Source organism: Hippocampus comes, unplaced genomic scaffold (genome assembly GCF_001891065.2).
Source record: "Hippocampus comes isolate QL1 unplaced genomic scaffold, H_comes_QL1_v1.1 scaffold2, whole genome shotgun sequence".
Lineage (NCBI taxonomy): Eukaryota > Metazoa > Chordata > Actinopteri > Syngnathiformes > Syngnathidae > Hippocampus > Hippocampus comes.
In genome coordinates this window covers 520,697-531,475 of record NW_017805139.1, presented here as the reverse complement: position 1 = coordinate 531,475, position 10,779 = coordinate 520,697, and the positions used below count along the sequence as shown (strand labels likewise).

At 42.0% G+C, this 10,779-nt stretch overlaps 1 protein-coding gene across 1 annotated transcript in view; it reads left to right on the top strand.

Moving 5' to 3' along the window:
- LOC109514338 (E3 SUMO-protein ligase PIAS1-like) overlaps nucleotides 1–10,779 on the top strand; it is a 69,606-nt gene that overhangs the window by 21,178 nt on the left and 37,649 nt on the right. The gene's annotated exons all lie outside the window — the stretch shown is intronic.

Below are 10,779 nucleotides of genomic sequence, written 5' to 3'. Positions count from 1 at the left end.
GAAGACCAGTCTCCAATTTGGACCTGGCAAGTCTGTGGAGCAGAACATCCTGGCAGGTCATTGTGCCTATGCATCTCTTTCTGATCAAATAGTCTTTTCATTTGAGCCAAGGTGGAAGCGCCTATCGCCAGCAGCCAGAGAACTTCCGCATAGCCATGTTGTTGCCTAGCAACCACCAGACGTGTTACGGGTATTTTACCGAAAGTCGCGATCTAGTTCTGGGTTGTTATTCGAAACGCAACGTACCCGCGCCGAAGCAAACAATGACTATTATTTCGAACTGAAACAGTACGTACCCGCGCTGAGGTTTATATGGGATACGTTACCACTATAGAGTGATCCCCAATCACACTTACGCACTCACACAAAACAATACGCGACATACACATACAACATTAGAAACAAACATACCCCGAGGTGGTCAACCTCTCCAGGAAGGCACCGCTTCCTTACCGTTGATGCTTTGCAAGAAACGGTATCTAAATGAGCCGAGGCTCTCACAGATGCACTTGGGCTCTGTGTCCCGTGGGAATCTAACTTCCCCCGTACCGCTAACCACGAAACGGTACTCGAGCTAGCCTACTCCTTTTCGGCATTAACTCGTCTAATTCCGTCACTCAGTGGAGATAACCGACTACGCAACGGTTTCTCCACCACGCCGACTGACCTTATTTTCCGACAATCGTCCCGATGCCGAGCTGAACCCAGGTCCGTTGGATGATGGCGCTTGCTCGCTCCTCACGGTGTCCGGTGCGGGGCTGGCTCCTTCAGGGAAGAAGTTTCCACGGAGTCTGGTCGGCTTCGACGGCGCAAAACGCGTCATCAGCCACGGATCGTCCACCGGAGGAAATCGGAGAGTCGAATAAGCAAGCTCAAATCCGATCGAACAAGCACATCATCCTGCCGACAACGCCAAGTTTCTGTCAGAGATTTTCTCGGACAAAGTTAAAGAAATGACTCGGCACACAGGAAAATTGTCTTCAATATCGGCGGGAGGGGATCTCTGAGAGCGAACGACGGTAGTTGCTCCGATGATCACACTCTCGGCTCCCTCTCCGCCGGTTCGAACTTTTATTGCAAAATACAAGAAAGACACTGCCCCCGAGATTGGCATACCGCGCCCCCCGGTCCGGCCCCTCGGTAGTGATCTGATCTACCCGAACACACAAGTCACAGACTTTGCTGATGACAAATGTCCACCTGGGCGCGACAGCGGTTCCCAAACTGTCTTTTGGTATTCAACAACTCTTTGTTCCCAATTTGTTCATTCCCACTCTGTGATTGAATCTAGCCTTCTTCCATCTGTTCGCCCCCCCTTGCTTTGACGTGATTACTCAAGAAAAGGCCCTCCGCCCAAACGGCCGACACCTCTGCGCTGAGTATGTCCAGACATGCCCAAATTAACCGAAACTTTCAACATGACACAATTTTGTTCATAGATTTCTCTATCACTGTGACAGCAGAAAAAGTGAAATGTATAACTCCAAATAAAACAGCCTTTCACCTGCCGTGCCTGACCGTCAATTTTTGCACCAGCTTATCTATGATTTACACACAATAGACAGTCCATACCGCCCTCTCCCCACCATCCAGGAATGGTCCATACTTTCTTTTATAAGCTATTTATTTACTGTATTTACTTTTGATTAAAATGTTTTTAGTGTTTGTTTGTTTATTCATTTTATTTTCTGAACATAGGAACAATGCACATGCACATAATGCCCTCGTCGACAGCTGCTTGTCCCGCCTCCGCGACAGACCTGCTCCGACCGCACAGCGATTGGCCAGGGTCTAGTGTGAAATCTCCTCCAGTCCAAAACAACGATATTTATCTGGTAATCTGACAGCGCTACCGTCGTGAACGACAAAGAAGTCGTGTAGTTTGACAAGGCCATTAGCCTCAAGGAAATGCAGCTTACTGCGTTGAGCAGAGCGGCCGCTTGTGTTTGGATGACACGAATGGGCTCATCGTAATGTTACAAGTAGTTGTGAGTTGGAGAAGACAATTGCGTTGAAGTCTGAAGCCATACTTTTTCGTCTGCTCATTGCACCTCTCCTTGTGCGTGTGACTCTCGAGAACAGAGCAAACATGTAGCTTTCACTGCTGATTGGCTGTTATAGCCACTGCACGAGGAGCCAGTCAGATGCTGCTGCACAGATTCAGAGCAGACAGAGAAGCATGCTCTTGCATGAGAGCCAAAATTAACCAGTTTTTAATTCATCAGCTGTCAAATGGAAAAAAAAAATGACGCAGATTATTAAAAACACTCCAGCTACAGGTCTCAATAGTCGTCTCTGATAGGCTAGGAGAGAGTTATTTTTTTAACAGCGATGAAAAGAAAGGCGGAGAGAGACAAAGATGATGAGACAAAAGAAAGTGACCCGAAAGCTCAAGTCAAGGAGATATGACGAATCGTATGTAGCGCTTGGCTTCACTTTGACTACAGTGGGAGACGGACGAGGAAAGAACGGTGCGTTGACTGTGTCGAAAAATGCTGGCCGCGGACTGCAGGAAGCCAAATAAATCAAGGCGGCACTTAGACATTACACGTCAATCACGCTGAAAAGTTGTGCACTGCAAAACGTGCTCATAGTAGCCATCAATCCTGACTTCCCCATTTTGATATTAACAATAATAATAATTATAAGAATAATAAATCAGGTCAAATAGTTTTATTTGTTTTTGTTTTTTAGACGAAAGTGCTTTATATACAGTAAATCCTCTCTAGTGCGGACTCGTGTTTGCACTGTCCAATTTGTCCTGATAACAGAAATTCCTCATTTGTGAAATGAGCATGGTACATGTCCTTTATGAACCTGCAAGTATGTTGACAAAATGCACGTGTAACAACACAATCAATAAAATACAAAAATATACTGTCCAAAAACTGTTTATATAACAAAAACTGCAATACAGGTGTATCCAAAAAAAATCACAACAGTAAAATACGTACAGTATTTTAATGTTTATTTTTTTTCTGTCTTGGGAAAAAAATGTGTCTATTTTGGATTGTTTTGTTGGATGCATTCTTTGGTTTATGACAATGTTTGCCTGCGTGTCATACAGTTTTCTTGCTAGTTGCAAGTAACTGTCCCGTTGATCACCGATGTCTGGTAATTCTTGTGCATACTGATGGATTTGTTGCCATTTGCATTGCTTCCTCGCTGGATGGTGGCTTGTCATCAGGAGTTGAATCGATGCCTTGTTTTTTAAAGTTTCGTAGATTTGCGTCTTTCCGACTCCAAGTGTCTGCTGGATGCCTATTTGTGTCCAGCCTTGCTCAAACGGATGCATTTACGTTAAGTGAATAAAGTTAAAATCATTCACAATTACAGTAAAATGCACGCCAATAAAAACTCACTTACACGTCGTCGTTTCGAATCTGATGATCGAAAAACGCGAAGTGAAAATGTGTCTCGGTGTCGTCGTTCCGTAGCATCGGGTGGGCGTTGCGTGTATTTAAGCTCCCGCGGCATGACGTCTCAGTCCGGGTTACGGGTAGTGGAATTTCCGCTTACGTAAGTTCCGGTAACATGTAATATCGTAGTCAAAATGTTAATGCACAGGTTTTTGTTCTGGGTGAAGGAAATTCCTTTTCATAGAATTCCGGGGATGGGAATATTTACTGTATTCTGCTACTGAGTTAATGTTGCTGAACTGAACTGAATTTGAATTTATTATTTCTTGATTTTATTTAATTTTAATTTTCAGAATGAAATGGTGCAATAAGTTGGTCAAAAGTGTTTACAATTCAAAACGAGGAGTTTTTCTGCAGGCAAATTGATGCACTTAAAATCTTTTCGCTTCCAGACTAAAAAAACAATGTTAATAAAGTTATGGCTGTAAATTGAACTATCTTTCTTTTTTCTTTTGTTGATAAGGATACAATGTGATATTTCTAATGGCGGCAAGGAGTGGGGGTGGGCAGGACGCAAATTGTTTTCTTCTTGTTGGGGGTGGGTGGGCATAAAAGAAAATTAATTGAGAAGCACGGCTTTAATAGAAGGGTACATTTTTCCCTGTATGTGTATATGGTTCATCCTATATCCTCTATTAAGAATTGTAGGTGGTTTGCATTTTTCATCAGAATTATTCATATCGAATATGCCTTAAGTGTGGTCACGAGACAGATGGCTGCCTTTAGGCCATGCGCACCAGCTATGTGACAATCAGTGCGAGGCCGATAAGCTCTGGGTGGATTCTAATGCTTTGCGGGTGTCCCTCGCATGCCAACCTTTGATGTGCCAGATCTGCGGCACGCATGCCCTCTGTCTTTGTGACTGCCCTCTGCGTGTGTACTTAGTTCAGCTGAATCCTTGCATGATAACATTGCTTAATATTGTGTACATGTGCTTGTGCATGCTGGTGTGTGTGGTTTCTTGATTTTCCAGTTTGTGGTATCTTCTGCGTTAATGTGTCTTTACCATGATGACTTCTAATTGTAATGAGTCCATTTCACTGACAGTGCTTCGAGCAAACGCCAGTGGCTCCTACTTTCATGAGATCTTTTGTCAACAATTAGTCGTTCGCTTTCCAGTTTTCGAGTACTTATCACTGTTGTCTCAAAGCAAATGAGGTCAGGGTTACAATTTCCAAAATAAAACACATAAGCTGGGGCTGGGCGATACGGCTGAAGAGTGTATCAAGATGTACCTTTTTCATACCAGTTGATCAAGTTACATTTGTTGTTCACACAATGTCTAATACGCTCTTGGAGTGCATAAATTACAATTGACCAACTGTCTTAGTTCCACTTCAACTTTTGAGCATGCTCATGATAGCCATAGCGACTGCTTGTGTTTTTACCTGACTGTATGTAACTTCATGGCAATGCTGAGCGTCGGAGCCAGCTGAAAAAACACCGGAGCCAGCACGTCGAAGACAGGGAACTCCTTCACTTCGATCTTTGTGTATCCTTCCAGAGGTGTGAGTTTGCACAACATAATCTTATTGCAGGAGCTTGGTGCTCAGAATTTCCTCTGAGGGGCTCGTCATTGTGGCACAAATCTAACGGCACACTGTAGCCTCCGTCTTCAGGATGCAGAATGCAGGTGTTGGGGTTTTCGGCCTGATTTTTTTTTTTTTTTCATCGAACATTTTATTGAACACATTTTATATTGAGATCGATCACATGTACATCGCGATAGAAATTAACATTGAATTATCGCTCAACCCTTATATATGCTAATGTTAACTAGCGCTGTATGATTATGGAAAATCTAATTGCCTTTTTTTCCCTCCTCAAAATTGTGATTGTGATTTGATTGGCATTTTTTTTCAAGGTCCTTTTCTAATGTATTTTTCAACAATTAATCTTTATTACAACAAACCATATCAGATTATTATGCATTATAGGCAAAGGAAGCATTAATTAAGATCAAATAAAGTTGATTTACTACAGTTACAGGTGTAAGCTTACTAAATACTAAATTTTCTACTACATTTTCACGACCATAAGGCACACTGTAAAGTCTTGAATTTACTCCAAAATGGAGGGGGCACCTACTGTAATTATGCGGGTTACCTTGTGTATGCACCGAGTTCCAAAATCTGGGAATGCCATTGAGTGACTTTGATGAGGGTTCCGCTTGACTTTCTGATGTTGTGCCAACATGCTGCCTACGTAGAGGAAAGGCGGATGTAACTGACGTTAAAGTGGAAAGAGGATGCTCAAGGAACGCCCCCATAGTATGTGTACAGTATTACGCAAAACAACATCCCGAAAATGGCACCTACGAAGAGACATGCTTGCAAAGCACAGTTTAAACTGCAAGCTATCAGTTCCGCAGAGGACCTTGAGAGCATTCAAGATCAACTCGTGCTTTGGTTTTGATGAAACAGCGTCATATATCCATCCGGGCAAGGACGACCGTGGCGCAGCAACATCCAGCGGGTTACTAAAAAGAGCTGGCCATCTTCTGCTGCTACTGCCGTAAAAAATGAAATGTTCTGCATTACATTAAATAAAGACTCTTTGTTGGATATTTGAATCCTTTATTCTGCTGCTCTGTCGGCCTCACTTGGCTGCCATAGCTCACTGTTATCTCAACCAATCCCCACATTGGCTCTCCATGACGTCTCCAACATCGTTGGGGCGGGGCATCATTTCTGCTCAATGTGAATCGACTTTCACCAGAGAACAGCACTGAGGCCCTGAGGCCCACTGCTCCCTCGTCCAGCGTAAATGCTCCCTGGCCCATGCAAGACGGTGATGTCTTTGCTTGGTGGTGTGGTCAGGCACCCTTGCAGGTCACGCTGATGTAAATGTGCCCGGGAAGTTGAGTGACATTCATCGTCCGGGTTCTCAGGGCATTGTTCACAATCATTTATATGATTTTGAACACTTTGATAGTGATTTGTTCAAAATATTTATTATTTATTTGTTTTACATTAATGTTGTAGTTGCAAGAGAAGTAGCTCTGCAACTGGTCATTTGTTATGAAGTGTAATGTCTTATTTTCGCTCTTAAGTTCATACGAGTGCTTCAACCAAGCAAAAATATATACTTTATCCGAATACTCGATTATTCAATAGAATTGTCAGTCAGATACTTGAAGACTAAAATATTTCTTAGCTGCAGCTTTACATTCAAATCCCCCATTGTCCTATTTTTATCGTTGCTTCATGTCCCTAGGATTAAGTGGGGGGAAAAATCACTCAAAATTTGAAAATTACAACTCCAAGTCATTGATCAGCAACACTGCTAGAAAAGTTATTTGGAGCCTTGGATTATGCTGTAAGTTTCTGTTTTATTTAAATGTTACCGTACAAAGTGAATATTGCCCCGAAGCTTAATTGAGGGGGCGATTGTGAATTAAAATCGCAACAAAAACATTTCCGGAAACCACTCAACTGTGCTATTTTATCATGGTCTCAGACATTACAATGTTTTGTCTGCTCATGTCTGATCTGATACTGAACGTCAGTACTTTGTGGCACTATTGGTATAAATTCAGGCTTGCCATAAAATAGCGTTCTGACAAGCCACCGGAGCTATTGGTTAAAACAAAAATGAGAACTACTATTTTGGAACTCTGTCTTCCACTTCTGACTTGTTTTGTGAGCTGTCGTGTCAAGGCTTCGACTGACGTTCTTGAAAAATAATTTTTATGGTTATCCAATTAGATAGGCACACTGATAATGTCTCAGGTCACCACAGTGTCAAGATTCCGACGAAAAATGATGGAGCTTGGTAGTTTGCAGAAATGTTCCAGACAATGTAGAGCTGCAAGTGTATCTAGCAAACAGAGACACGTGGTAAACTTGCCTCAAAATTGCGGCCCGTTTTGGCTGTATTTTCGCCTTTCTCACATGATGTGCCCATCTTAGCGGCACCTTCTTTTTCTCCTTCCTTATCTTTCCCCTCCCTCTTGTTTTCCACTGAAAGTGTGGAGAATTCCATTTGGTCTGTAGGCTCAGCTGCTCTGTCGCACTCTCCCCATCCCCCTTTGCTTCACCCTCCAGTTCATTATTTTCACTTGCAATTATCATCCTACACACCGCTCTGTCTGTCCACCAGCAATCGGCTAATTTTGATTATTGGTTGGAGCTATGAATTAATGGTGCGCTGCCAGCGGAAATTTCTAAGCTACTCCTGATATGCTCTTCCCGTAAATCTGTATGACTCCCGACATGATGGACTTCTAATACATCATTTTCATTTCAATATAACAAGGAGAGATAGAGACCCCATCTAATTAATTAATATCACCCTCTGTGACGGCGCGCTCTTAATTCACAATTTCTAGTAGCACGGTAATGTACAGATATAATGGAAGGTACATTTTTATGTATTTATTTTAACCCGAAAGGCTCTATTAGGCATCCATAATGTCAGGAATTGTACAGATTTATGCCTTGTGGATATTCTGGGAATTCGAGACTCTTGCCATCTCTGGACACTGTCGATTTTTTTGTCAACAAGTCAGCATCCACGGAGATTTTTCATGTGCAAAATGTTGGTTACGCTTTCCATATTTAGATTGTCAACGCTGTGTATTGGTACATGTGATATCAACGTGAGGTAAAACTGTTTTCTTTCTTTGATTTGGATGTAGTTAGAACATTTTTGAAGATTTCAAGATGACCACTTGAGTTGCAAGCAACATGAGTATTTGGAGGATTTGTGTTGTGCAGCTTTGACTGTATCAGTGCAATTAGCAAGGAAAAGTGGCCTTTCTTTTGTTTTAAATGTGTTCCGTGACAACACACTTTCACATCAATGTTTGAAGTGCCATGCTGAAATAGGAAGTAGAACACGTGATACTCTGAAACCATTCCCAGTTTTTGTGGTCTGCACCAGTTCTGCAATGGTGCAACGTTTCTGGGGTGGTGCACTTCCTGCTTAAAATTGGCTTTGGTCGAAGCACGTTATCAGCACTTTCTGGAAGTATGAATTCCCTCATATAGAGATTAGAGTTTTTTTTTTTTGTTTTTTTTTAACCACACATTTACAATTTGTAGCCAAGTTTTCCAACTTTGTCCTGTTTTTGATTTCAAAGAGCCTGCATTGATTGAATTTCAGACAGATGAATTACAATTTGACAGCCACACAAACTCACAGCTGGAGATCAATGTAAATATCACTATTGTATAGGGGTGTCCCGATCACACACCGAGTCTTTAGTTTTAAGTGTCTGCCGATAAAGGCTCGTGATCGGTTACCTCGGCAATACATTAAGAAAAAAATAGCGCACATCCCAGTCGTCTCAAATTCATATAGAAACATGCATAATAGACATATACCGTACCTATATGTACATCAATGTTTGTTTATATTTGTTCTTATTAGGCATGGGCGAGTAAGATATCTGTCCTTTTTTCAAGATATCAGTACTCACGACAGCGGCCCACCCTCTTGTGGCCTTTTTGTGATCAGCAAGTATGTGTGTATTCATATGATTTATATTAATGCTTTATAGTAACTGTTTTACACACAACCTAAAGTCACGGTTTGTTTGAAAATCAAATAAAATAAAAACGCACGAGCATTGCCTTTGAGGGAATGTTTCTGCCATTAACGTTACTCTTATTGCGCCATATATAACGGCAGTGGACGGTATCATTCTTAGTTGTAGAAAAGAAGACACCTGCTTGTCTGCTTTAACCACATACTTGTGTAATGTTATAAACCAGTTGAAAAATATAGAAAAGGCTCAGCCCGTAAAAACTCTCTGGCTGGAAAACATACTAAGCACGGTCGAGAGGCAAGAGCTGACAAAAATCAAACAACAGGAAAGCTGTGCTGATGTATTGTCGATTCTGTCGCTTTTCTACCTCCATCCCCCCACAGTTTTTCCCCTGGATTAGTTTCCCTTTTTTTATTTTTTTTTTTTTTGTTGTCGCTCTGGCAGAGGAATGTTACACATCCACAGCATGGTGGCTGGTGAAAGTGTGTGCGTTTTTGTGTCATGTTTTCTGTGCATTTTAATATTTTTTTGTGTGTGTTTGCTTTGGAGTGAGAGTGGGTTGGTTTGCTTCGTATGTGTTTGTGTTGAGATATAGAAACGTGTGCTTGAAATGTTGGCCAGCCTGTGACATCATTTGGCCAAACCACCCTCGCCATCCTCATCTGTCCCATTCCACCACATGCATATTTCATGGAACTGGTCATTTGTGTCACCAGCGGGGCAGTTCCTTGGCAGTGCGTGTGTATGTGGAAAGGAGATATGAAACAGACTAACACTCAGTTTGCAAGTCATTCGAGTAAAATCCACAGATGGACAGTTGCTACTTGCGTGCTGCTGCTGTGATTGAAGCTCCTCGTCTTGCTGTCAGAGCCATCTGTGTTTGAATGATGTGTTTTTATAACTGCTCTGTTAGTCACATCCAGACCCTCAGAATTACATTTGCATAATGTGCGCTTCCAGTGAGGTCCATGTAGTGTGCATCTGTTGATACAAAGGAGAGAGCTAAGCCATAACTGCTAGGTGTGTTGAGATTTAATGCAGGTGCAGGCGTGTGTACACGGAAAATGCTAATCTAAGGATGCTCATATGCTTTATGCTTTTGTTGTTGAACCAAATCTGTGATAGGCTCAAGCTTCCCATCCCTCTGAACGAAACAACCGGTTGTAGAAAATGGGTGGCTGCATGGACGATTGTGCTTCCCATAGTCTGCCATTGCGCTCTCTTGCTAGCCTTTTGAAGAGGTTGCATACTGCACAAAACATTTTACTCAGCATAAGTATAATGGTAACGATGAAATGACATTTTTTTTCTCTATGGGTGATTTTTAGGGCTCGTGAAAAATCGGCTAAACTGGTCGACAAACATCTTGGCCGCATGTGCCGCACGGACATTTGTGACAGACACGCACACCTAATCAATAGCATTCACAAAAAAATAAATAAATAAATAAAAAGATGCACAAGGTTTGGGGTCGATTTAATCCAAGAAAAAAAAGACAAAAATGAATTTTTATGGAATTGCGGCACAGCGGAGCTGGAGCTTGGAGACGGGAGCACACAACCTGTATGCATGAATACAAGCTTGCTGGCGAATACAACTAAAAGTGTTGTAACAGTGTATTTTCTTCACTAATTAACTCATGTACTATATCCTATTATCAGTTTGTAGACTACACACTGTTGTGTATTCATTTTGCAAATGGCGTTTGAGTGCCTGTTTCATGCCTTTCACAAAGTGCATCTCGCGTTCGGCGGTTGAAGCTTCTCCAGCTAACCCTAGCTTACCGCATGCGTCTCTTATCAACTCTTTTCTAAGCAATGAGCGGAAAGTGACGTGATTATTGTGCGAAATGTGTTTGAAAAATAAAGA